This window comes from Anser brachyrhynchus (assembly GCF_964034855.1).
Source record: "Anser brachyrhynchus genome assembly, contig: SCAFFOLD_152, whole genome shotgun sequence".
Lineage (NCBI taxonomy): Eukaryota > Metazoa > Chordata > Aves > Anseriformes > Anatidae > Anser > Anser brachyrhynchus.
This window is the reverse complement of record NW_027664018.1, coordinates 283,829-311,383: the sequence shown is the minus strand read 5'-3', so window position 1 is coordinate 311,383 and position 27,555 is coordinate 283,829. Positions and strand designations below refer to the sequence as shown.

General features: G+C 50.9%; 2 long non-coding RNA genes across 2 annotated transcripts; one reads left to right on the top strand and one right to left on the bottom strand.

Moving 5' to 3' along the window:
- Positions 1-243: 243 nt before the first annotated feature.
- Positions 244-9,464, top strand: LOC308186479. The gene is made up of 2 exons (XR_013944075.1): positions 244-1,023; positions 7,528-9,464. It is a non-coding gene; the product is annotated as an uncharacterized lncRNA (long non-coding RNA).
- A 12,715-nt stretch (positions 9,465-22,179) lies between these two features.
- Positions 22,180-24,353, bottom strand: LOC308186480. Its single transcript, XR_013944076.1, has 2 exons — positions 22,625-24,353; positions 22,180-22,510 (listed from the first exon to the last, which is right to left on the bottom strand). It is a non-coding gene; the product is annotated as an uncharacterized lncRNA (long non-coding RNA).
- Positions 24,354-27,555: the final 3,202 nt, after the last annotated feature.

Sequence of the window (27,555 nt, the reverse complement as noted above, 5' to 3'; positions counted from 1 at the left end):
AAAGGTGTACAAGCAGTTCCCAACCCCTCCAAGGCAGGCCCCAAAAGTGTACAGGCAGGCCCCTACAGTGTAGAAACGCTCCAACCCCCCCCGCTTCCACCTCGAGGGAGGCCCTCCCCCCCCAGTATACACGAAGCTCCCAACCCCCTCTCAGAGGAATGCCTAAAAAAGTATACAAGCAGCTCCTAACACCCCCCCACCCCACCCCCCCCCCCAAAAAGAGGCAGTCCCCAAAGGTGTACAAGCAGGCCCTCAAATCCCTTAGGTGTACAAGCAGGCCCTTCAAATCCCTTAGCCCCTGCGCCAGCTTTATTGGCGAGCAGCGAGGCTGGGGGGGGAGGGGGGCAAGACAGCCTTAAATAAAATACAAATATAAAAAGTGTTATAAATGGCTGTTATAAATCCAAATAGGATTACAATCAAAGTTTACAATTTATTAAACGAATAGAGGCAAGCAAGCAGCGCTGGGTGCGCCGGGAGTCTCTGCTCCCCCAGGACGCACGCCTGTTACGTAAGGCGGCTGGTTTTGATGCTCCCAGGCTAATACATATTCATTACTACTTCGAGAAGAGGCAGGGTTATTAGAATTGGTTTCCGGAATCCGAAACCCCTCCCAGGGGCGCCTGCGTACCAGTCTCTGGTGGTCTCTCGGGGCTTGCTCGGGCTGAATGCTGGTTGTCTTCCTCTCAGGCTTTTGTCCTTCAATTGTCCTTCAGCTCCCCCTTCCTCCTCGTTTGGGAGCCTCTGCGCCGGATTTCAGAAACTCTAGCAACATCCCCTGCAGTAGTCAGCACTTTTCCCTAAAAACCCCTTTGTTCTCTTATCACCTAGACCCGGGCCTCGATGTTAACCCTTCAAATCCCTTAGTGACACGAATTGCTGGACCATTCCTTACAAAAGGAAGGATAAAATATGTAGAGGAGCAATGGCACACGCGAAAGCCCAGCGCCGCGGGCAGAGGCAGCGAAGGTTGATGGCAGAACAGTGCTCGGTTTGAACATGGAGAGGGAAAGCGAGGGGAAGGTGGCCGAAGCCGGCCGCAGTCTCTGAGCTCTCCTCCTCCTGATTGTTTTCTCTCAAAGCCATTTCTGTCTGTGTGCGGGCACCCGGAGCCGGCAGAAGTCCCCGTGAAGTCCTTCGGCAGGACGGAGGGCTGCGTGGGCTCCAGTGAGAGAGGGAGTTAGGAGAATCTTATCAAGTAGAGATAGAGCGCTGACAGCGTTAAACTAGGATGCTACTTAGCGTCTTTGCTAACTATGGTGCATTGTGCCAATTAACTAAAGCAAGAAGCCTTGGGCCCCTTACCAAGGTCAGTCTCCTAATAAGAGAGTGAGCCTGTCTTAAGAAACTGGGAGAAACTGGTCCTGCAGATGGACAAGAGCCAAGGAGCAACTGAGTCTGTGCAAAGACAAGAGGTCAACTAGCGGTGACGAGGAAGAGTCATCAATCTTCATGCCCACGACCTCCCGTGCTGCCCAGCGCTGAATAAACATACCTACTTTACAATCTCACTGATTGTGGAGTCCCTTTTCCGCAAGTCACTAGCAGCGGTTTCTTCCACAGAGGTTTTCCCAGAGCCGCTTCAAAGCTTCCCTCGCGGAGCTGGGGCGTCGCAGGGGGTCGTCAAAGCACGCACGCGTGCACACACACACACACACACACACACACACAGGCGTTGTTGTCCAAACAGAAAGTATTTACAACAAATTCGACAAGCGGTTTTCCTCTGCCAGCAGCAAATGCCTGAGGGCCCCTACAGCTTCACAAATCATAGCACAAAGAGCCTAAAGTTCCTCTAAAATTTAGGGAAATGATTCAAAATAGATCTGCTAGGGGAAAACGATCACTGGCGGCAGGGTACACAATACACGCGAGTCTCAGCTCTCCTCCGCAGGGTCAGTGCCCACGCCCAAGTGCGACGCTGATGGCACCCGAACATTTGCTGTAGCAGGCAGCAGAGCCAGCAGCTCAGGGGAGCAATTTTAAAAACCAGGAGGCACTTAAACCAACCCTTAATTGACCCAGTTACTGCAGGAGAGTCCCGACTACTCGCCCTGGAGTCCTACTGTCACCAGCAAAAAGCACCAACCAAAGCTTGGGGGAACTTTGGTACAGCACAAGAGAAGGGAGTGGGGGTAGCGTAGCCGTATGGCAGAGCTGCTGCTTTTCACACCATTTTATCATCCCTGATAATTGAAAGTAAGGCCGGGTGGGCTGACCCCACCACCACCACTCCTGGCAGCATGTTTGGTCCACAACGCTAGAATAATTATTTTGCTCCCTCCCGCCCTTACAGCTTCATCATCTGAAAAGATTACAGTCAAAACAATGGCATACACAAATAAAAGTCAAGAGTTGACATAGTAACTCCGGGATTTGGGTATCAACTGTCCGAGAAATCAGAACACCCAGGCTTCACAATGTGCCCAACATCGAGCTGTGCCAAGGGGGGGCGGAAGGAAGAAGCTTTCCGTTTAAGCCTTCAGAGCATCGCTCCATCACTACGTCAATTCACAGCCACCACAGCGTGCCGATGGACATCTTTCTGTGCCAAAAGAAACAAGTGTTTTGTCCTCTTGATATCAAAGGTAGCCACCTCTACTTACGGAACCATGCACAAGACCTTAACTCTGACCAGCAGGGAAACTTAGGACAACTGAGTGCAGATCCTGCCAATTTCTACCAGTTCCAACTGTGCTTTAAGTCTCATTGCAAAGCCTCAGTTAGAAAAAGGATCACCTCAGGGTATCCAACAAGAAGAAGGGTTGTTTTCTTTTTTTTTTTTTTTTTTTTTTTAATATACCATAGGACTATGCAGTTCAATCATCAATCATCTTGGAAAGCTCAAGGAGGAGGTCATCCTCATCCTTCCCTGGGTCCAAGTCGAGCTCGGCTTCCAGTATGCCGTCTGAGAGTTCCCAAAGTAGCATCTCTAAATCCTCGTCTACAGATACGGGCGCGTTGCCTGTGGAACTCAGCCGGCGTGTCCTTGCTTCTTCTAGCTGGGAAGAAGCTGAAGTCGAGCTTGAGAACTCCATTGGCTCCACGGATTCTGCCTGGCTTCCAAGATGTGCTTCAGGTCTTGGCAGAGCAAGGAAGAGAACAATCAGTATATGCCATTTCTTAACGGGAAATCCCTTTTCTGCAAACCGGCTCTTAAAACCGTAGCCAACCCCTCCTGCACTTCAATCTTACCCAGGGATTGTTATTCAATTAACCCAGGGCTACATTTAGAGCCCAATATATTAGCAGGTACATTTTTCAGTTTGGGGGTTTCTCTGTGAAGCCAGAGCACCCGGAGTCTAGCAAAGATGGGAAACCAACATGGCCTCCCGGAAGCCCAGTGTCCGAGAACTACATCTCCCGGCATGCTCTGGGAAAACAATATGGACTCCCGGAAACCCGGTGGCCAAGAACTACATTTCCCAGCACTCCCCAGAAAATTGAGCCTCGCACCTTGCCGTAGGACGCCATTTTTTGCTCTGTTACATTACCGGTTTCGTGTTTATGGAGGGTTTTCCCGCCGTTTTGGGGGGTTTCCCCTCAATTTCGGGTTTTCAGCTCTCCATTTCAGAGTTCTTCCCCGCAATTTTGGGGTTCCTTCCCCTAATTTGGTGCTTCGCCCCCCCCCCCCACTTTTGGGGTTCCCCCTCCATTTTGGGGATTCCCCCCAATTCCAAGCCCCCCACAATTTTGGAGGCCCCCACCATCCTTTCTTGGCCTGCCACCCTAATATTAAGGTTCTTTCCCCCAATGTTGGGGTTCTCACCACATGTTTGAGGTTCCTTCCCTTAATTTGGGGCTTAGCTCCCCGGGATCTGGGGCTTTAACCCCAAATTTGGGGGTCGCCCCCAAGTTTGGGGATTCCTCCCCAGGTCTGGGGGGGGTCCACATTCAATTCTGGAATTTCACACTTCCATTTAAGTCTTCTTCCCCCCAATTTGGGGGTTCGCCCACCCAATTTTGGGGGTTCCTCCCCTAATTTGGGGGGGACACAACCGATTTTAGAGTCCCCCACCCTCCTTTTTTGGGTTCCCCCCTAATATTAAAAGTTCTTCCGCCCAATTTTGGGGGACCCCACAATTTTGACGTTCCTTCCCCTAACTTGGGGCTTCAACCCTTCAATTTCGGGGGGGGCTCCCACCCTCTTATTTTGGCCTTCCGCCCTAATATTAGGCCTAACCCCTAAGAACCTTGACCCCTAACGCTATGGCAACCACGGATCTAACCCTAACCCCTACCCCAACAAACCCTAGAAACCCTAACCCTAAAAACCCTTACAGCCCTAACCCGATAAAATTTACCACACTAAACCCCTGAAGACTGTTCTGGGGGGTCCACATTCAATTCTGGAATTTCACACTTCCATTTAAGTGTTCTGCCCCCCCAATCTGGGGGTTCGCCCACCCAATTTTGGGGGTTCCTCCCCTAATTGGGGGGGACACAACCAATTTTGGGGGGGACACAACCAATTTGGGGGGGGACACAACCAATTTGGGGGGGTCCCCCCAATTTTAGAGTCCCCCACCCTCCTTTTTTGGGTTTCCCCCAATATTAAGAGCTCTTCCGCCCAATTTTGGGGGACCCCACAATTTTGACGTTTCTTCCCCTAAATTGGGGCTTCAACCCTTCAATTTTTGGGGGGGCTCCCCCCTTAGTTTGGCCTTCCACCCTAATATTGGGCCTTACCCCTAAGAACCCTGACCCCTAACACTACGGCTCCCACGGATCTAACCCTAACCCCTACCCCAAAAAACCCTAGAAACCCTAACCCTAAAAACCCTTACAGTCCTAACCCGATAAAATTTACCACACTAGACCTACGCCTAAAAGCCCTAACCCTAAAAATTAAGACCCTCTAAACCCTAACCCAAAACGTAAAGATTCTCAAAGCCCTAACGCTGGAGACCCTAACCTTAAAAAAAAAAAAAATAAGACCTTAAAACCCTAACCCTAAATACCTGACCATAACTAAAACCCTAAGACCCTAACCCTAAAAACCCTATCAACACTAAAACCACAAAATACTTTAAAACCTTAACACACTAACCCCCAAACCCTAACCCTTATAACTCCAACCCTAACAACCTTAAAATCCTAACCCTAAACCCTGGAAACCCTAACCCTGAAACCCAACCCTAGTGCCTTAGCCCTGAAACCTTAAAACCCTAACACCTTATTAGAAACACTCTGTAACCAATACCATAGGCTCAGGCAAGTATCTCAGTGAGGTAGCATTTTTATTCACGATTGCAATGGCAGGCGTCCCACAAGCCACCTACTAGTTCCATAACACAGTTTATATAATTTTTTTTTTCCTCTCGGTGACCAGGACCCTCCCCAGTTTCCCCATTGACTGGGTAATCCATGTTCACAATCTATCCAGTGCTTCACAGAAAATACACAGCTGCTGGCCTGTTACTAGTCAATTTTATTTTTTTCTTGACTGTTTTCCTCTTTGAGGTGGTAATGTTTCTTACACCGTGATTTCCACCCAATTGCTCTAAGGATTCTGGTTGTCTGCATTTTACAAGGTTGTCTGTTAAGCTTTCTTATCACTGCAAGCATATATCAATACCACCTTCCTTCCCTCTAAACGATGTAACTCTGTGCAAAAACATTTTTATTCCCACAACCTTGATCCCCTTACCCTAAAATCCTTATTCTCTTTAACCCTAACAACTCTAACCACAACCCTAACCCTTCATATCAACCCCCCGACGCTAATGACACTGACTAATGATCCAAACCCCAAACCCCAGGCAACCAACAAAGAAACAGACACAAAGCTGAAAACTACAAAAAAGGCAAAACCCTGGATACAGACCCCAAATCACAAACACGCTACCAAAATGCTACAGAAAAGCCCCAGACGCAGGCCCCAAGCACTACAGCTAGGCCCCAGAAGCTCTAGACACATCCCAAAGCCAAAATGCAATCCCCAAACACTACAGAAAAGCCCCCAAACACCAGACACAGGCTGCAGAAGTCTACAAGCAGGCCCCAGCCACACCCGGATGCAGACCCCAACTGTCCACAAGCAGCTCCCAACCCACCCCCCCCCATGAACTGGACCCCCCACCACCACCACCCAGATGCATGCCCCAGGCCCCAGGCCTCAGCCCCAGCCCCCACACCCCAGACTCAGGCCCCAAAGATGTACAACCAGCTCCCAACTGCCCCCCTCAAAGGGAGGACCCAAAGCCTGCCAGAGGACCCTAGAGCGTACAAGCAGCTCCCAACCCCCCCGGCACAGGCCCCAACCCCCCCCAGACACAGGCCCCAAAGGTGTACAAGCAACTCCCCATCCTCCCCAGAGGCACGCCCCAAAGGTGTACAAACAGCCCCAACCCCCCAAGACCCAGACCCCTACAGCGTAGAAGCAGCTCCCAACCCCATGCCCCCAAGGCACATGCCCCAAGCCCTCCCCCAAGGCAGGCCCTAACAGTGTACAAGCAGCTCCCACCCCCCCCCAGACGCAGGCCCCAAAGGTGTACAAGCAGGCCCCTACAGTATACAAGCAGCTCACAACCACCCCCCAAAGGCAGGCCCCAACCCCCTCCAGATGCAAGCCCGAAAGGTTAAAACCAGCTCCAACCCCCCAACCCCCCCCGCCCCGCGCAGACACAGGCCCCAAAGGTGTACAAGCAGTTCCCAACCCCTCCAAGGCAGGCCCCAAAAGTGTACAGGCAGGCCCCTACAGTGTAGAAACGCTCCAACCCCCCCCGCTTCCACCTCGAGGGAGGCCCTCCCCCCCCAGTATACACGAAGCTCCCAACCCCCTCTCAGAGGAATGCCTAAAAAAGTATACAAGCAGCTCCTAACACCCCCCCCCCCCAAAAAGAGGCAGTCCCCAAAGGTGTACAAGCAGGCCCTCAAATCCCTTAGGTGTACAAGCAGGCCCTTCAAATCCCTTAGCCCCTGCGCCAGCTTTATTGGCGAGCAGCGAGGCTGGGGGGGGAGGGGGGCAAGACAGCCTTAAATAAAATACAAATATAAAAAGTGTTATAAATGGCTGTTATAAATCCAAATAGGATTACAATCAAAGTTTACAATTTATTAAACGAATAGAGGCAAGCAAGCAGCGCTGGGTGCGCCGGGAGTCTCTGCTCCCCCAGGACGCACGCCTGTTACGTAAGGCGGCTGGTTTTGATGCTCCCAGGCTAATACATATTCATTACTACTTCGAGAAGAGGCAGGGTTATTAGAATTGGTTTCCGGAATCCGAAACCCCTCCCAGGGGCGCCTGCGTACCAGTCTCTGGTGGTCTCTCGGGGCTTGCTCGGGCTGAATGCTGGTTGTCTTCCTCTCAGGCTTTTGTCCTTCAATTGTCCTTCAGCTCCCCCTTCCTCCTCGTTTGGGAGCCTCTGCGCCGGATTTCAGAAACTCTAGCAACATCCCCTGCAGTAGTCAGCACTTTTCCCTAAAAACCCCTTTGTTCTCTTATCACCTAGACCCGGGCCTCGATGTTAACCCTTCAAATCCCTTAGTGACACGAATTGCTGGACCATTCCTTACAAAAGGAAGGATAAAATATGTAGAGGAGCAATGGCACACGCGAAAGCCCAGCGCCGCGGGCAGAGGCAGCGAAGGTTGATGGCAGAACAGTGCTCGGTTTGAACACGGAGAGGGAAAGCGAGGGGAAGGTGGCCGAAGCCGGCCGCAGTCTCTGAGCTCTCCTCCTCCTGATTGTTTTCTCTCAAAGCCATTTCTGTCTGTGTGCGGGCACCCGGAGCCGGCAGAAGTCCCCGTGAAGTCCTTCGGCAGGACGGAGGGCTGCGTGGGCTCCAGTGAGAGAGGGAGTTAGGAGAATCTTATCAAGTAGAGATAGAGCGCTGACAGCGTTAAACTAGGATGCTACTTAGCGTCTTTGCTAACTATGGTGCATTGTGCCAATTAACTAAAGCAAGAAGCCTTGGGCCCCTTACCAAGGTCAGTCTCCTGATAAGAGAGTGAGCCTGTCTTAAGAAACTGGGAGAAACTGGTCCTGCAGATGGACAAGAGCCAAGGAGCAACTGAGTCTGTGCAAAGACAAGAGGTCAACTAGCGGTGACGAGGAAGAGTCATCAATCTTCATGCCCACGACCTCCCGTGCTGCCCAGCGCTGAATAAACATACCTACTTTACAATCTCACTGATTGTGGAGTCCCTTTTCTGCAAGTCACTAGCAGCGGTTTCTTCCACAGAGGTTTTCCCAGAGCCGCTTCAAAGCTTCCCTCGCGGAGCTGGGGCGTCGCAGGGGGTCGTCAAAGCATGCACACACACACACACACACACACACACACACACACACACACAGGCGTTGTTGTCCAAACAGAAAGTATTTACAACAAATTCGACAAGCGGTTTTCCTCTGCCAGCAGCAAATGCCTGAGGGCCCCTACAGCTTCACAAATCATAGCACAAAGAGCCTAAAGTTCCTCTAAAATTTAGGGAAATGATTCAAAATAGATCTGCTAGGGGAAAACGATCACTGGCGGCAGGGTACACAATACACGCGAGTCTCAGCTCTCCTCCGCAGGGTCAGTGCCCACGCCCAAGTGCGACGCTGATGGCACCCGAACATTTGCTGTAGCAGGCAGCAGAGCCAGCAGCTCAGGGGAGCAATTTTAAAAACCAGGAGGCACTTAAACCAACCCTTAATTGACCCAGTTACTGCAGGAGAGTCCCGACTACTCGCCCTGGAGTCCTACTGTCACCAGCAAAAAGCACCAACCAAAGCTTGGGGGAACTTTGGTACAGCACAAGAGAAGGGAGTGGGGGTAGCGTAGCCGTATCGCAGAGCTGCTGCTTTTCACACCATTTTATCATCCCTGATAATTGAAAGTAAGGCCGGGTGGGCTGACCCCACCACCACCACTCCTGGCAGCATGTTTGGTCCACAACGCTAGAATAATTATTTTGCTCCCTCCCGCCCTTACAGCTTCATCATCTGAAAAGATTACAGTCAAAACAATGGCATACACAAATAAAAGTCAAGAGTTGACATAGTAACTCCGGGATTTGGGTATCAACTGTCCGAGAAATCAGAACACCCAGGCTTCACAATGTGCCCAACATCGAGCTGTGCCAAGGGGGGGCGGAAGGAAGAAGCTTTCCGTTTAAGCCTTCAGAGCATCGCTCCATCACTACGTCAATTCACAGCCACCACAGCGTGCCGATGGACATCTTTCTGTGCCAAAAAAAACAAGTGTTTTGTCCTCTTGATATCAAAGGTAGCCACCTCTACTTACGGAACCATGCACAAGACCTTAACTCTGACCAGCAGGGAAACTTAGGACAACTGAGTGCAGATCCTGCCAATTTCTACCAGTTCCAACTGTGCTTTAAGTCTCATTGCAAAGCCTCAGTTAGAAAAAGGATCACCTCAGGGTATCCAACAAGAAGAAGAGTTGGTTTTTTTTTTTTTTTTTTTTTTTTTTTTTTTTTTTTTTTTTAATATACCATAGGACTATGCAGTTCAATCATCAATCATCTTGGAAAGCTCAAGGAGGAGGTCATCCTCATCCTTCCCTGGGTCCAAGTCGAGCTCGGCTTCCAGTATGCCGTCTGAGAGTTCCCAAAGTAGCATCTCTAAATCCTCGTCTACAGATACGGGCGCGTTGCCTGTGGAACTCAGCCGGCGTGTCCTTGCTTCTTCTAGCTGGGAAGAAGCTGAAGTCGAGCTTGAGAACTCCATTGGCTCCACGGATTCTGCCTGGCTTCCAAGATGTGCTTCAGGTCTTGGCAGAGCAAGGAAGAGAACAATCAGTATATGCCATTTCTTAACGGGAAATCCCTTTTCTGCAAACCGGCTCTTAAAACCGTAGCCAACCCCTCCTGCACTTCAATCTTACCCAGGGATTGTTATTCAATTAACCCAGGGCTACATTTAGAGCCCAATATATTAGCAGGTACATTTTTCAGTTTGGGGGTTTCTCTGTGAAGCCAGAGCACCCGGAGTCTAGCAAAGATGGGAAACCAACATGGCCTCCCGGAAGCCCAGTGTCCGAGAACTACATCTCCCGGCATGCTCTGGGAAAACAATATGGACTCCCGGAAACCCGGTGGCCAAGAACTACATTTCCCAGCACTCCCCAGAAAATTGAGCCTCGCACCTTGCCGTAGGACGCCATTTTTTGCTCTGTTACATTACCGGTTTCGTGTTTATGGAGGGTTTTCCCGCCGTTTTGGGGGGTTTCCCCTCAATTTCGGGTTTTCAGCTCTCCATTTCAGAGTTCTTCCCCGCAATTTTGGGGTTCCTTCCCCTAATTTGGTGCTTCGCCCCCCCCCCCACTTTTGGGGTTCCCCCTCCATTTTGGGGATTCCCCCCAATTCCAAGCCCCCCACAATTTTGGAGGCCCCCACCATCCTTTCTTGGCCTGCCACCCTAATATTAAGGTTCTTTCCCCCAATGTTGGGGTTCTCACCACATGTTTGAGGTTCCTTCCCTTAATTTGGGGCTTAGCTCCCCGGGATCTGGGGCTTTAACCCCAATTTTGGGGGTCCCCCCCAAGTTTGGGGATTCCTCCCCAGGTCTGTTCTGGGGGGTCCACATTCAATTCTGGAATTTCACACTTCCATTTAAGTCTTCTTCCCCCCAATTTGGGGGTTCACCCACCCAATTTTGGGGGTTCCTCCCCTAATTTGGGGGGACCCGACCAATTTTGGGGGTCCCCCCCAATTGTAGAGTCCCCCACCCTCCTTTTTTGGGTTCCCCCCTAATATTAAAGAGTTCTTCCGCCCAATTTTGGGGGACCCCACAATTTGGCCGTTCCTTCCCCTAACTTTGGGCTTCAACCCTTCGATTTTGGGGGGGGCTCCCCCCCTCTTATTTTGGCCTTCCGCCCTAATATTAGGCCTAACCCCTAAGAACCTTGACCCCTAACGCTATGGCAACCACGGATCTAACCCTAACCCCTACCCCAACAAACCCTAGAAACCCTAACCCTAAAAACCCTTACAGCCCTAACCCAATAAAATTTACCACACTAAACCCCTGAAGACTGTTCTGGGGGGTCCACATCCAATTCTGGAATTTCACACTTCCATTTAAGTCTTCTTCCCCCCAATTTGGGGGTTCGCCCACCCAATTTTGGGGGTTCCTCCCCTAATTGGGGGGGACACAACCAATTTTGGGGGGGACACAACCAATTTGGGGGGGGACACAACCAATTTGGGGGGGTCCCCCCAATTTTAGAGTCCCCCACCCTCCTTTTTTGGGTTTCCCCCAATATTAAGAGCTCTTCCGCCCAATTTTGGGGGACCCCACAATTTTGACGTTTCTTCCCCTAAATTGGGGCTTCGACCCTTCAATTTTGGGGGGGGCTCCCCCCTTAGTTTGGCCTTCCACCCTAATATTGGGCCTTACCCCTAAGAACCCTGACCCCTAACACTACGGCTCCCACGGATCTAACCCTAACCCCTACCCCAAAAAACCCTAGAAACCCTAACCCTAAAAACCCTTACAGTCCTAACCCGATAAAATTTACCACACTAGACCTACGCCTAAAAGCCCTAACCCTAAAAATTAAGACCCTCTAAACCCTAACCCAAAACGTAAAGATTCTCAAAGCCCTAACGCTGGAGACCCTAACCTTAAAAAAAAAAAAATAAGACCTTAAAACCCTAACCCTAAATACCTGACCATAACTAAAACCCTAAGACCCTAACCCTAAAAACCCTATCAACACTAAAACCACAAAATACTTTAAAACCTTAACACACTAACCCCCAAACCCTAACCCTTATAACTCCAACCCTAACAACCTTAAAATCCTAACCCTAAACCCTGGAAACCCTAACCCTGAAACCCAACCCTAGTGCCTTAGCCCTGAAACCTTAAAACCCTAACACCTTATTAGAAACACTCTGTAACCAATACCATAGGCTCAGGCAAGTATCTCAGTGAGGTAGCATTTTTATTCACGATTGCAATGGCAGGCGTCCCACAAGCCACCTACTAGTTCCATAACACAGTTTATATAATTTTTTTTTTCCTCTCGGTGACCAGGACCCTCCCCAGTTTCCCCATTGACTGGGTAATCCATGTTCACAATCTATCCAGTGCTTCACAGAAAATACACAGCTGCTGGCCTGTTACTAGTCAATTTTATTTTTTTCTTGACTGTTTTCCTCTTTGAGGTGGTAATGTTTCTTACACCGTGATTTCCACCCAATTGCTCTAAGGATTCTGGTTGTCTGCATTTTACAAGGTTGTCTGTTAAGCTTTCTTATCACTGCAAGCATATATCAACACCACCTTCCTTCCCTCTAAACGATGTAACTCTGTGCAAAAACATTTTTATTCCCACAACCTTGATCCCCTTACCCTAAAATCCTTATTCTCTTTAACCCTAACAACTCTAACCACAACCCTAACCCTTCATATCAACCCCCCGACGCTAATGACACTGACTAATGATCCAAACCCCAAACCCCAGGCAACCAACAAAGAAACAGACACAAAGCTGAAAACTACAAAAAAGGCAAAACCCTGGATACAGACTCCAAATCACAAACACGCTACCAAAATGCTACAGAAAAGCCCCAGACGCAGGCCCCAAGCACTACAGCTAGGCCCCAGAAGCTCTAGACACATCCCAAAGCCAAAATGCAATCCCCAAACACTACAGAAAAGCCCCCAAACACCAGACACAGGCTGCAGAAGTCTACAAGCAGGCCCCAGCCACACCCGGATGCAGACCCCAACTGTCCACAAGCAGCTCCCAACCCACCCCCCCCATGAACTGGACCCCCCCCCCCCACCACCCAGATGCATGCCCCAGGCCCCAGGCCTCAGCCCCAGCCCCCACACCCCAGACTCAGGCCCCAAAGGTGTACAACCAGCTCCCAACTGCCCCCCTCAAAGGGAGGCCCCAAAGCCTGCCAGAGGACCCTAGAGCGTACAAGCAGCTCCCAACCCCCCCGGCACAGGCCCCAACCCCCCCCCCAGACACAGGCCCCAAAGGTGTACAAGCAACTCCCCATCCTCCCCAGAGGCACGCCCCAAAGGTGTACAAACAGCCCCAACCCCCCAAGACCCAGACCCCTACAGCGTAGAAGCAGCTCCCAACCCCATGCCCCCAAGGCACATGCCCCAACCCCTCCCCCAAGGCAGGCCCTAACAGTGTACAAGCAGCTCCCACCCCCCCCCAGACGCAGGCCCCAAAGGTGTACAAGCAGGCCCCTACAGTATACAAGCAGCTCACAACCACCCCCCCAAAGGCAGGCCCCAACCCCCTCCAGATGCAAGCCCGAAAGGTTAAAACCAGCTCCAACCCCCCAACCCCCCCCGCCCCGCGCAGACGCAGGCCCCAAAGGTGTACAAGCAGTTCCCAACCCCTCCAAGGCAGGCCCCCAACCCCCCCCGCTTCCACCTCGAGGGAGGCCCTCCCCCCCCAGTATACACGAAGCTCCCAACCCCCTCTCAGAGGAATGCCTAAAAAAGTATACAAGCAGCTCCTAACACCCCCCCACCCCACCCCCCCCCAAAAAGAGGCAGTCCCCAAAGGTGTACAAGCAGGCCCTCAAATCCCTTAGGTGTACAAGCAGGCCCTTCAAATCCCTTAGCCCCTGCGCCAGCTTTATTGGCGAGCAGCGAGGCTGGGGGGGGAGGGGGGCAAGACAGCCTTAAATAAAATACAAATATAAAAAGTGTTATAAATGGCTGTTATAAATCCAAATAGGATTACAATCAAAGTTTACAATTTATTAAACGAATAGAGGCAAGCAAGCAGCGCTGGGTGCGCCGGGAGTCTCTGCTCCCCCAGGACGCACGCCTGTTACGTAAGGCGGCTGGTTTTGATGCTCCCAGGCTAATACATATTCATTACTACTTCGAGAAGAGGCAGGGTTATTAGAACTGGTTTCCGGAATCAGAAACCCCTCCCAGGGGCGCCTGCGTACCAGCCTCTGGTGGTCTCTCGGGGCTTGCTCGGGCTGAATGCTGGTTGTCTTCCTCTCAGGCTTTTGTCCTTCAATTGTCCTTCAGCTCCCCCTTCCTCCTCGTTTGGGAGCCTCTGCGCCGGATTTCAGAAACTCTAGCAACATCCCCTGCAGTAGTCAGCACTTTTCCCTAAAAACCCCTTTGTTCTCTTATCACCTAGACCCGGGCCTCGATGTTAACCCTTCAAATCCCTTAGTGACACGAATTGCTGGACCATTCCTTACAAAAGGAAGGATAAAATATGTAGAGGAGCAATGGCACACGCGAAAGCCCAGCGCCGCGGGCAGAGGCAGCGAAGGTTGACGGCAGAACAGTGCTCGGTTTGAACACGGAGAGGGAAAGCGAGGGGAAGGTGGCCGAAGCCGGCCGCAGTCTCTGAGCTCTCCTCCTCCTGATTGTTTTCTCTCAAAGCCATTTCTGTCTGTGTGTGGGCACCCGGAGCCGGCAGAAGTCCCCGTGAAGTCCTTCGGCAGGACGGAGGGCTGCGTGGGCTCCAGTGAGAGAGGGAGTTAGGAGAATCTTATCAAGTAGAGATAGAGCGCTGACAGCGTTAAACTAGGATGCTACTTAGCGTCTTTGCTAACTATGGTGCATTGTGCCAATTAACTAAAGCAAGAAGCCTTGGGCCCCTTACCAAGGTCAGTCTCCTAATAAGAGAGTGAGCCTGTCTTAAGAAACTGGGAGAAACTGGTCCTGCAGATGGACAAGAGCCAAGGAGCAACTGAGTCTGTGCAAAGACAAGAGGTCAACTAGCGGTGACGAGGAAGAGTCATCAATCTTCATGCCCACGACCTCCCGTGCTGCCCAGCGCTGAATAAACATACCTACTTTACAATCTCACTGATTGTGGAGTCCCTTTTCCGCAAGTCACTAGCAGCGGTTTCTTCCACAGAGGTTTTCCCAGAGCCGCTTCAAAGCTTCCCTCGCGGAGCTGGGGCGTCGCAGGGGGTCGTCAAAGCACGCACGCGTGCACACACACACACACACACACACACACACACACACAGGCGTTGTTGTCCAAACAGAAAGTATTTACAACAAATTCGACAAGCGGTTTTCCTCTGCCAGCAGCAAATGCCTGAGGGCCCCTACAGCTTCACAAATCATAGCACAAAGAGCCTAAAGTTCCTCTAAAATTTAGGGAAATGATTCAAAATAGATCTGCTAGGGGAAAACGATCACTGGCGGCAGGGTACACAATACACGCGAGTCTCAGCTCTCCTCCGCAGGGTCAGTGCCCACGCCCAAGTGCGACGCTGATGGCACCCGAACATTTGCTGTAGCAGGCAGCAGAGCCAGCAGCTCAGGGGAGCAATTTTAAAAACCAGGAGGCACTTAAACCAACCCTTAATTGACCCAGTTACTGCAGGAGAGTCCTGACTACTCGCCCTGGAGTCCTACTGTCACCAGCAAAAAGCACCAACCAAAGCTTGGGGGAACTTTGGTACAGCACAAGAGAAGGGAGTGGGGGTAGCGTAGCCGTATCGCAGAGCTGCTGCTTTTCACACCATTTTATCATCCCTGATAATTGAAAGTAAGGCCGGGTGGGCTGACCCCACCACCACCACTCCTGGCAGCATGTTTGGTCCACAACGCTAGAATAATTATTTTGCTCCCTCCCGCCCTTACAGCTTCATCATCTGAAAAGATTACAGTCAAAACAATGGCATACACAAATAAAAGTCAAGAGTTGACATAGTAACTCCGGGATTTGGGTATCAACTGTCCGAGAAATCAGAACACCCAGGCTTCACAATGTGCCCAACATCGAGCTGTGCCAAGGGGGGGCGGAAGGAAGAAGCTTTCCGTTTAAGCCTTCAGAGCATCGCTCCATCACTACGTCAATTCACAGCCACCACAGCGTGCCGATGGACATCTTTCTGTGCCAAAAGAAACAAGTGTTTTGTCCTCTTGATATCAAAGGTAGCCACCTCTACTTACGGAACCATGCACAAGACCTTAACTCTGACCAGCAGGGAAACTTAGGACAACTGAGTGCAGATCCTGCCAATTTCTACCAGTTCCAACTGTGCTTTAAGTCTCATTGCAAAGCCTCAGTTAGAAAAAGGATCACCTCAGGGTATCCAACAAGAAGAAGAGTTGGTTTTTTTTTGTTTTTGTTTTTTTTTTTTTTTTTTTTTTTTTAATATACCATAGGACTATGCAGTTCAATCATCAATCATCTTGGAAAGCTCAAGGAGGAGGTCATCCTCATCCTTCCCTGGGTCCAAGTCGAGCTCGGCTTCCAGTATGCCGTCTGAGAGTTCCCAAAGTAGCATCTCTAAATCCTCGTCTACAGATACGGGCGCGTTGCCTGTGGAACTCAGCCGGCGTGTCCTTGCTTCTTCTAGCTGGGAAGAAGCTGAAGTCGAGCTTGAGAACTCCATTGGCTCCACGGATTCTGCCTGGCTTCCAAGATGTGCTTCAGGTCTTGGCAGAGCAAGGAAGAGAACAATCAGTATATGCCATTTCTTAACGGGAAATCCCTTTTCTGCAAACCGGCTCTTAAAACCGTAGCCAACCCCTCCTGCACTTCAATCTTACCCAGGGATTGTTATTCAATTAACCCAGGGCTACATTTAGAGCCCAATATATTAGCAGGTACATTTTTCAGTTTGGGGGTTTCTCTGTGAAGCCAGAGCACCCGGAGTCTAGCAAAGATGGGAAACCAACATGGCCTCCCGGAAGCCCAGTGTCCGAGAACTACATCTCCCGGCATGCTCTGGGAAAACAATATGGACTCCCGGAAACCCGGTGGCCAAGAACTACATTTCCCAGCACTCCCCAGAAAATTGAGCCTCGCACCTTGCCGTAGGACGCCATTTTTTGCTCTGTTACATTACCGGTTTCGTGTTTATGGAGGGTTTTCCCGCCGTTTTGGGGGGTTTCCCCTCAATTTCGGGTTTTCAGCTCTCCATTTCAGAGTTCTTCCCCGCAATTTTGGGGTTCCTTCCCCTAATTTGGTGCTTCGCCCCCCCCCCCACTTTTGGGGTTCCCCCTCCATTTTGGGGATTCCCCCCAATTCCAAGCCCCCCACAATTTTGGAGGCCCCCACCATCCTTTCTTGGCCTGCCACCCTAATATTAAGGTTCTTTCCCCCAATGTTGGGGTTCTCACCACATGTTTGAGGTTCCTTCCCTTAATTTGGGGCTTAGCTCCCCGGGATCTGGGGCTTTAACCCCAAATTTGGGGGTCGCCCCCAAGTTTGGGGATTCCTCCCCAGGTCTGGGGGGGGTCCACATTCAATTCTGGAATTTCACACTTCCATTTAAGTCTTCTTCCCCCCAATTTGGGGGTTCACCCACCCAATTTTGGGGGTTCCTCCCCTAATTTGGGGGGACCCGACCAATTTTGGGGGTCCCCCCCAATTTTAGAGTCCCCCACCCTCCTTTTTTGGGTTTCCCCCAATATTAAGAGCTCTTCCGCCCAATTTTGGGGGACCCCACAATTTTGACGTTTCTTCCCCTAAATTGGGGCTTCGACCCTTCAATTTTGGGGGGGGCTCCCCCCTTAGTTTGGCCTTCCACCCTAATATTGGGCCTTACCCCTAAGAACCCTGACCCCTAACACTACGGCTCCCACGGATCTAACCCTAACCCCTACCCCAAAAAACCCTAGAAACCCTAACCCTAAAAACCCTTACAGTCCTAACCCGATAAAATTTACCACACTAGACCTACGCCTAAAAGCCCTAACCCTAAAAATTAAGACCCTCTAAACCCTAACCCAAAACGTAAAGATTCTCAAAGCCCTAACGCTGGAGACCCTAACCTTAAAAAAAAAAAAATAAGACCTTAAAACCCTAATCCTAAATACCTGACCATAACTAAAACCCTAAGACCCTAACCCTAAAAACCCTATCAACACTAAAACCACAAAATACTTTAAAACCTTAACACACTAACCCCCAAACCCTAACCCTTATAACTCCAACCCTAACAACCTTAAAATCCTAACCCTAAACCCTGGAAACCCTAACCCTGAAACCCAACCCTAGTGCCTTAGCCCTGAAACCTTAAAACCCTAACACCTTATTAGAAACACTCTGTAACCAATACCATAGGCTCAGGCAAGTATCTCAGTGAGGTAGCATTTTTATTCACGATTGCAATGGCAGGCGTCCCACAAGCCACCTACTAGTTCCATAACACAGTTTATATAATTTTTTTTTTCCTCTCGGTGACCAGGACCCTCCCCAGTTTCCCCATTGACTGGGTAATCCATGTTCACAATCTATCCAGTGCTTCACAGAAAATACACAGCTGCTGGCCTGTTACTAGTCAATTTTATTTTTTTCTTGACTGTTTTCCTCTTTGAGGTGGTAATGTTTCTTACACCGTGATTTCCACCCAATTGCTCTAAGGATTCTGGTTGTCTGCATTTTACAAGGTTGTCTGTTAAGCTTTCTTATCACTGCAAGCATATATCAATACCACCTTCCTTCCCTCTAAACGATGTAACTCTGTGCAAAAACATTTTTATTCCCACAACCTTGATCCCCTTACCCTAAAATCCTTATTCTCTTTAACCCTAACAACTCTAACCACAACCCTAACCCTTCATATCAACCCCCCGACGCTAATGACACTGACTAATGATCCAAACCCCAAACCCCAGGCAACCAACAAAGAAACAGACACAAAGCTGAAAACTACAAAAAAGGCAAAACCCTGGATACAGACCCCAAATCACAAACACGCTACCAAAATGCTACAGAAAAGCCCCAGACGCAGGCCCCAAGCACTACAGCTAGGCCCCAGAAGCTCTAGACACATCCCAAAGCCAAAATGCGATCCCCAAACACTACAGAAAAGCCTCCAAACACCAGACACAGGCTGCAGAAGTCTACAAGCAGGCCCCAGCCACACCCGGATGCAGACCCCAACTGTCCACAAGCAGCTCCCAACCCACCCCCCCCATGAACTGGACCCCCCCCCACCACCACCCAGATGCATGCCCCAGGCCCCAGGCCTCAGCCCCAGCCCCCACACCCCAGACTCAGGCCCCAAAGGTGTACAACCAGCTCCCAACTGCCCCCCTCAAAGGGAGGCCCCAAAGCCTGCCAGAGGACCCTAGAGCGTACAAGCAGCTCCCAACCCCCCCGGCACAGGCCCCAACCCCCCCCCGGACACAGGCCCCAAAGGTGTACAAGCAACTCCCCATCCTCCCCAGAGGCACGCCCCAAAGGTGTACAAACAGCCCCAACCCCCCAAGACCCAGACCCCTACAGCGTAGAAGCAGCTCCCAACCCCATGCCCCCAAGGCACATGCCTCAACCCCTCCCCCAAGGCAGGCCCTAACAGTGTACAAGCAGCTCCAACCCCCCCCCAGACGCAGGCCCCAAAGGTGTACAAGCAGGCCCCTACAGTATACAAGCAGCTCACAACCACCCCCCCAAAGGCAGGCCCCAACCCCCTCCAGATGCAAGCCCGAAAGGTTAAAACCAGCTCCAACCCCCCAACCCCCCCCGCCCCGCGCAGACGCAGGCCCCAAAGGTGTACAAGCAGTTCCCAACCCCTCCAAGGCAGGCCCCAAAAGTGTACAGGCAGGCCCCTACAGTGTAGAAACGCTCCAACCCCCCCCGCTTCCACCTCGAGGGAGGCCCTCCCCCCCCAGTATACACGAAGCTCCCAACCCCCTCTCAGAGGAATGCCTAAAAAAGTATACATGCAGCTCCTAACACCGCCCCCCCCCCCCAAAAGAGGCAGTCCCCAAAGGTGTACAAGCAGGCCCTCAAATCCCTTAGGTGTACAAGCAGGCCCTTCAAATCCCTTAGCCCCTGCGCCAGCTTTATTGGCGAGCAGCGAGGCTGGGGGGGGAGGGGGGCAAGACAGCCTTAAATAAAATACAAATATAAAAAGTGTTATAAATGGCTGTTATAAATCCAAATAGGATTACAATCAAAGTTTACAATTTATTAAATGAATAGAGGCAAGCAAGCAGCGCTGGGTGCGCCGGGAGTCTCTGCTCCCCCAGGACGCACGCCTGTTACGTAAGGCGGCTGGTTTTGATGCTCCCAGGCTAATACATATTCATTACTACTTCGAGAAGAGGCAGGGTTATTAGAATTGGTTTCCGGAATCCGAAACCCCTCCCAGGGGCGCCTGCGTACCAGTCTCTGGTGGTCTCTCGGGGCTTGCTCGGGCTGAATGCTGGTTGTCTTCCTCTCAGGCTTTTGTCCTTCAATTGTCCTTCAGCTCCCCCTTCCTCCTCGTTTGGGAGCCTCTGCGCCGGATTTCAGAAACTCTAGCAACATCCCCTGCAGTAGTCAGCACTTTTCCCTAAAAACCCCTTTGTTCTCTTATCACCTAGACCCGGGCCTCGATGTTAACCCTTCAAATCCCTTAGTGACACGAATTGCTGGACCATTCCTTACAAAAGGAAGGATAAAATATGTAGAGGAGCAATGGCACACGCGAAAGCCCAGCGCCGCGGGCAGAGGCAGCAAAGGTTGACGGCAGAACAGTGTTCGGTTTGAACACGGAGAGGGAAAGCGAGGGGAAGGTGGCCGAAGCCGGCCGCAGTCTCTGAGCTCTCCTCCTCCTGATTGTTTTCTCTCAAAGCCATTTCTGTCTGTGTGCGGGCACCCGGAGCCGGCAGAAGTCCCCGTGAAGTCCTTCGGCAGGACGGAGGGCTGCGTGGGCTCCAGTGAGAGAGGGAGTTAGGAGAATCTTATCAAGTAGAGATAGAGCGCTGACGGCGTTAAACTAGGATGCTACTTAGCGTCTTTGCTAACTATGGTGCATTGTGCCAATTAACTAAAGCAAGAAGCCTTGGGCCCCTTACCAAGGTCAGTCTCCTAATAAGAGAGTGAGCCTGTCTTAAGAAACTGGGAGAAACTGGTCCTGCAGATGGACAAGAGCCAAGGAGCAACTGAGTCTGTGCAAAGACAAGAGGTCAACTAGCGGTGACGAGGAAGAGTCATCAATCTTCATGCCCACGACCTCCCGTGCTGCCCAGCGCTGAATAAACATACCTACTTTACAATCTCACTGATTGTGGAGTCCCTTTTCTGCAAGTCACTAGCAGCGGTTTCTTCCGCAGAGGTTTTCCCAGAGCCGCTTCAAAGCTTCCCTCGCGGAGCTGGGGCGTCGCAGGGGGTCGTCAAAGCACGCACGCGTGCACACACACACACACACACACACACACACACACACAGGCGTTGTTGTCCAAACAGAAAGTATTTACAACAAATTCGACAAGCGGTTTTCCTCTGCCAGCAGCAAATGCCTGAGGGCCCCTACAGCTTCACAAATCATAGCACAAAGAGCCTAAAGTTCCTCTAAAATTTAGGGAAATGATTCAAAATAGATCTGCTAGGGGAAAACGATCACTGGCGGCAGGGTACACAATACACGCGAGTCTCAGCTCTCCTCCGCAGGGTCAGTGCCCACGCCCAAGTGCGACGCTGATGGCACCCGAACATTTGCTGTAGCAGGCAGCAGAGCCAGCAGCTCAGGGGAGCAATTTTAAAAACCAGGAGGCACTTAAACCAACCCTTAATTGACCCAGTTACTGCAGGAGAGTCCCGACTACTCGCCCTGGAGTCCTACTGTCTCCAGCAAAAAGCACCAACCAAAGCTTGGGGGAACTTTGGTACAGCACAAGAGAAGGGAGTGGGGGTAGCGTAGCCGTATCGCAGAGCTGCTGCTTTTCACACCATTTTATCATCCCTGATAATTGAAAGTAAGGCCGGGTGGGCTGACCCCACCACCACCACTCCTGGCAGCATGTTTGGTCCACAACGCTAGAATAATTATTTTGCTCCCTCCCGCCCTTACAGCTTCATCATCTGAAAAGATTACAGTCAAAACAATGGCATACACAAATAAAAGTCAAGAGTTGACATAGTAACTCCGGGATTTGGGTATCAACTGTCCGAGAAATCAGAACACCCAGGCTTCACAATGTGCCCAACATCGAGCTGTGCCAAGGGGGGGCGGAAGGAAGAAGCTTTCCGTTTAAGCCTTCAGAGCATCGCTCCATCACTACGTCAATTCACAGCCACCACAGCGTGCCGATGGACATCTTTCTGTGCCAAAAGAAACAAGTGCTTTGTCCTCTTGATATCAAAGGTAGCCACCTCTACTTACGGAACCATGCACAAGACCTTAACTCTGACCAGCAGGAAAACTGAGGACAACTGAGTGCAGATCCTGCCAATTTCTACCAGTTCCAACTGTGCTTTAAGTCTCATTGCAAAGCCTCAGTTAGAAAAAGGATCACCTCAGGGTATCCAACAAGAAGAAGAGTTGTTTTCTCTTTTTTTTTTTTTTTTTTTTTTTTTTTTTTTTTTTTAATATACCATAGGACTATGCAGTTCAATCATCAATCATCTTGGAAAGCTCAAGGAGGAGGTCATCCTCATCCTTCCCTGGGTCCAAGTCGAGCTCGGCTTCCAGTATGCCGTCTGAGAGTTCCCAAAGTAGCATCTCTAAATCCTCGTCTACAGATACGGGCGCGTTGCCTGTGGAACTCAGCCGGCGTGTCCTTGCTTCTTCTAGCTGGGAAGAAGCTGAAGTCGAGCTTGAGAACTCCATTGGCTCCACGGATTCTGCCTGGCTTCCAAGATGTGCTTCAGGTCTTGGCAGAGCAAGGAAGAGAACAATCAGTATATGCCATTTCTTAACAGGAAATCCCTTTTCTGCAAACCGGCTCTTAAAACCGTAGCCAACCCCTCCTGCACTTCAATCTTACCCAGGGATTGTTATTCAATTAACCCAGGGCTACATTTAGAGCCCAATATATTAGCAGGTACATTTTTCAGTTTGGGGGTTTCTCTGTGAAGCCAGAGCACCCGGAGTCTAGCAAAGATGGGAAACCAACATGGCCTCCCGGAAGCCCAGTGTCCGAGAACTACATCTCCCGGCATGCTCTGGGAAAACAATATGGACTCCCGGAAACCCAGTGGCCAAGAACTACATTTCCCAGCACTCCCCAGAAAATTGAGCCTCGCACCTTGCCGTAGGACGCCATTTTTTGCTCTGTTACATTACCGGTTTCGTGTTTATGGAGGGTTTTCCTGCCGTTTTGGGGGGTTTCCCCTCAATTTCGGGTTTTCAGCTCTCCATTTCAGAGTTCTTCCCCGCAATTTTGGGGTTCCTTCCCCTAATTTGGTGCTTCGCCCCCCCCCCCCCCACTTTTGGGGTTCCCCCTCCATTTTGGGGATTCCCCCCAATTCCAAGCCCCCCACAATTTTGGAGGCCCCCACCATCCTTTCTTGGCCTGCCACCCTAATATTAAGGTTCTTTCCCCCAATGTTGGGGTTCTCACCACATGTTTGAGGTTCCTTCCCTTAATTTGGGGCTTAGCTCCCCGGGATCTGGGGCTTTAACCCCAATTTTGGGGGTCCCCCCCAAGTTTGGGGATTCCTCCCCAGGTCTGGGGGGGGTCCACATTCAATTCTGGAATTTCACACTTCCATTTAAGTCTTCTTCCCCCCAATTTGGGGGTTCACCCACCCAATTTTGGGGGTTCCTCCCCTAATTTGGGGGGACCCGACCAATTTTGGGGGTCCCCCCCAATTGTAGAGTCCCCCACCCTCCTTTTTTGGGTTCCCCCCTAATATTAAAGAGTTCTTCCGCCCAATTTTGGGGGACCCCACAATTTGGCCGTTCCTTCCCCTAACTTTGGGCTTCAACCCTTCGGTTTTGGGGGGGGGCTCCCCCCCTCTTATTTTGGCCTTCCGCCCTAATATTAGGCCTAACCCCTAAGAACCTTGACCCCTAAGCCTATGGCAACCACGGATCTAACCCTAACCCCTACCCCAACAAACCCTAGAAACCCTAACCCTAAAAACCCTTGCAGCCCTAACCCGATAAAATTTACCACACTAAACCCCTGAAGACTGTTCTGGGGGGTCCACATTCAATTCTGGAATTTCACACTTCCATTTAAGTGTTCTTCCCCCCCAATATGGGGGTTCGCCCACCCAATTTTGGGGGTTCCTCCCCTAATTGGGGGGGACACAACCAATTTTGGGGGGGACACAACCAATTTTGGGGGGGACACAACCAATTTTAGAGTCCCCCACCCTCCTTTTTTGGGTTTCCCCCAATATTAAGAGCTCTTCCGCTCAATTTTGGGGGACCCCACAATTTTGACGTTCCTTCCCCTAACTTTGGGCTTCAACCCTTCAATTTTGGGTGGGCTCCTCCCCTCTTATTTTGGCCTTCCGCCCTAATATTAGGCCTAACCCCTAAGAACCTTGACCCCTAACGCTATGGCAACCACGGATCTAACCCTAACCCCTACCCCAACAAACCCTAGAAACCCTAACCCTAAAAACCCTTACAGCCCTAACCCGATAAAATTTACCACACTAAACCCCTGAAGACTGTTCTGGGGGGTCCACATCCAATTCTGGAATTTCACACTTCCATTTAAGTCTTCTTCCCCCCAATTTGGGGGTTCGCCCACCAAATTTTGGGGGTTCCTCCCCTAATTGGGGGGGACACAACCAATTTTGGGGGGGACACAACCAATTTGGGGGGGGACACAACCAATTTGGGGGGGTCCCCCCAATTTTAGAGTCCCCCACTCTCCTTTTTTGGGTTTCCCCCAATATTAAGAGCTCTTCCGCCCAATTTTGGGGGACCCCACAATTTTGATGTTTCTTGCCCTAAATTGGGGCTTCGACCCTTCAATTTTGGGGGGGGCTCCCCCCTTAGTTTGGCCTTCCACCCTAATATTGGGCCTTACCCCTAAGAACCCTGACCCCTAACACTACGGCTCCCACGGATCTAACCCTAACCCCTACCCCAAAAAACCCTAGAAACCCTAACCCTAAAAACCCTTACAGTCCTAACCCGATAAAATTTACCACACTAGACCTACGCCTAAAAGCCCTAACCCTAAAAATTAAGACCCTCTAAACCCTAACCCAAAACGTAAAGATTCTCAAAGCCCTAACGCTGGAGACCCTAACCTTAAAAAAAAAAAAATAAGACCTTAAAACCCTAACCCTAAATACCTGACCATAACTAAAACCCTAAGACCCTAACCCTAAAAACCCTATCAACACTAAAACCACAAAATACTTTAAAACCTTAACACACTAACCCCCAAACCCTAACCCTTATAACTCCAACCCTAACAACCTTAAAATCCTAACCCTAAACCCTGGAAACCCTAACCCTGAAACCCAACCCTAGTGCCTTAGCCCTGAAACCTTAAAACCCTAACACCTTATTAGAAACACTCTGTAACCAATACCATAGGCTCAGGCAAGTATCTCAGTGAGGTAGCATTTTTATTCACGATTGCAATGGCAGGCGTCCCACAAGCCACCTACTAGTTCCATAACACAGTTTATATAATTTTTTTTTTCCTCTCGGTGACCAGGACCCTCCCCAGTTTCCCCATTGACTGGGTAATCCATGTTCACAATCTATCCAGTGCTTCACAGAAAATACACAGCTGCTGGCCTGTTACTAGTCAATTTTATTTTTTTCTTGACTGTTTTCCTCTTTGAGGTGGTAATGTTTCTTACACCGTGATTTCCACCCAATTGCTCTAAGGATTCTGGTTGTCTGCATTTTACAAGGTTGTCTGTTAAGCTTTCTTATCACTGCAAGCATATATCAATACCACCTTCCTTCCCTCTAAACGATGTAACTCTGTGCAAAAACATTTTTATTCCCACAACCTTGATCCCCTTACCCTAAAATCCTTATTCTCTTTAACCCTAACAACTCTAACCACAACCCTAACCCTTCATATCAACCCCCCGACGCTAATGACACTGACTAATGATCCAAACCCCAAACCCCAGGCAACCAACAAAGAAACAGACACAAAGCTGAAAACTACAAAAAAGGCAAAACCCTGGATACAGACCCCAAATCACAAACACGCTACCAAAATGCTACAGAAAAGCCCCAGACGCAGGCCCCAAGCACTACAGCTAGGCCCCAGAAGCTCTAGACACATCCCAAAGCCAAAATGCGATCCCCAAACACTACAGAAAAGCCCCCAAACACCAGACACAGGCTGCAGAAGTCTACAAGCAGGCCCCAGCCACACCCGGATGCAGACCCCAACTGTCCACAAGCAGCTCCCAACCCACCCACCCCATGAACTGGACCCCCCACCACCACCACCCAGATGCATGCCCCAGGCCCCAGGCCTCAGCCCCAGCCCCCACACCCCAGACTCAGGCCCCAAAGGTGTACAACCAGCTCCCAACTGCCCCCCCTCAAAGGGAGGCCCCAAAGCCTGCCAGAGGACCCTAGAGCGTACAAGCAGCTCCCAACCCCCCCCGGCACAGGCCCCAACCCCCCCCCCAGACACAGGCCCCAAAGGTGTACAAGCAACTCCCCATCCTCCCCAGAGGCACGCCCCAAAGGTGTACAAACAGCCCCAACCCCCCAAGACCCAGACCCCTACAGCGTAGAAGCAGCTCCCAACCCCATGCCCCCAAGGCACATGCCCCAACCCCTCCCCCAAGGCAGGCCCTAACAGTGTACAAGCAGCTCCCACCCTCCCCCAGACGCAGGCCCCAAAGGTGTACAAGCAGGCCCCTACAGTATACAAGCAGCTCACAACCACCCCCCCAAAGGCAGGCCCCAACCCCCTCCAGATGCAAGCCCGAAAGGTTAAAACCAGCTCCAACCCCCCAACCCCCCCCGCCCCGCGCAGACGCAGGCCCCAAAGGTGTACAAGCAGTTCCCAACCCCTCCAAGGCAGGCCCCAAAAGTGTACAGGCAGGCCCCTACAGTGTAGAAACGCTCCAACCCCCCCCGCTTCCACCTCGAGGGAGGCCCTCCCCCCCCAGTATACACGAAGCTCCCAACCCCCTCTCAGAGGAATGCCTAAAAAAGTATACAAGCAGCTCCTAACACCGCCCCCCCCCCCCCCCCCCCCAAAAGAGGCAGTCCCCAAAGGTGTACAAGCAGGCCCTCAAATCCCTTAGGTGTACAAGCAGGCCCTTCAAATCCCTTAGCCCCTGCGCCAGCTTTATTGGCGAGCAGCGAGGCTGGGGGGGGAGGGGGGCAAGACAGCCTTAAATAAAATACAAATATAAAAAGTGTTATAAATGGCTGTTATAAATCCAAATAGGATTACAATCAAAGTTTACAATTTATTAAACGAATAGAGGCAAGCAAGCAGCGCTGGGTGCGCCGGGAGTCTCTGCTCCCCCAGGACGCACGCCTGTTACGTAAGGCGGCTGGTTTTGATGCTCCCAGGCTAATACATATTCATTACTACTTCGAGAAGAGGCAGGGTTATTAGAATTGGTTTCCGGAATCCGAAACCCCTCCCAGGGGCGCCTGCGTACCAGTCTCTGGTGGTCTCTCGGGGCTTGCTCGGGCTGAATGCTGGTTGTCTTCCTCTCAGGCTTTTGTCCTTCAATTGTCCTTCAGCTCCCCCTTCCTCCTCGTTTGGGAGCCTCTGCGCCGGATTTCAGAAACTCTAGCAACATCCCCTGCAGTAGTCAGCACTTTTCCCTAAAAACCCCTTTGTTCTCTTATCACCTAGACCCGGGCCTCGATGGTAACCCTTCAAATCCCTTAGTGACACGAATTGCTGGACCATTCCTTACAAAAGGAAGGATAAAATATGTAGAGGAGCAATGGCACACGCGAAAGCCCAGCGCCGCGGGCAGAGGCAGCGAAGGTTGACGGCAG